This window comes from Octopus bimaculoides, chromosome 15 (genome assembly GCF_001194135.2).
Source record: "Octopus bimaculoides isolate UCB-OBI-ISO-001 chromosome 15, ASM119413v2, whole genome shotgun sequence".
In the NCBI taxonomy this organism is placed as follows: Eukaryota; Metazoa; Mollusca; class Cephalopoda; order Octopoda; family Octopodidae; genus Octopus; species Octopus bimaculoides.
Window position 1 is genome coordinate 8080224 of NC_068995.1, and position 503 is coordinate 8080726.

Consider the following 503-nt stretch of genomic DNA (forward strand, 5'->3'; position numbering starts at 1 on the left):
TATATATATATATATATATATATATATGTGTGTGTGTGTGTGTGTGTAAATACTCACATAAACATCAGTGCACTTACCAATTTATGTATATAGACATGTATATGCACAAATATATGCAGCTATATGCATATGTCTGTTTGTGTATGAGAGTGTATGTGTCCTCATATGGTCTCATGTACACAAACTCATGTAGATATGCTGAATTTAGTTGTGAGCGAACGCCACCTGCGCGGTATTTCGTCTGGGATAAGTAATTAAACCTTGATACCGCGATATCAACATGACCAGAGGCATGTTTTATCACAGAAAGAAAGTCTGGACTTCCTGTGCATTGCAAAAACTGGCAATACGTCTGGATATAACGAGTCGACCTTAAAATAATTATACTCCGTTCCCTGTGTTGACTAACATAATGCATGTTATATTACACATTGCGTACGCACGTACCGTTATGTATGTATGTATGTACGTACGTATGTATATATATATATATATATATATAT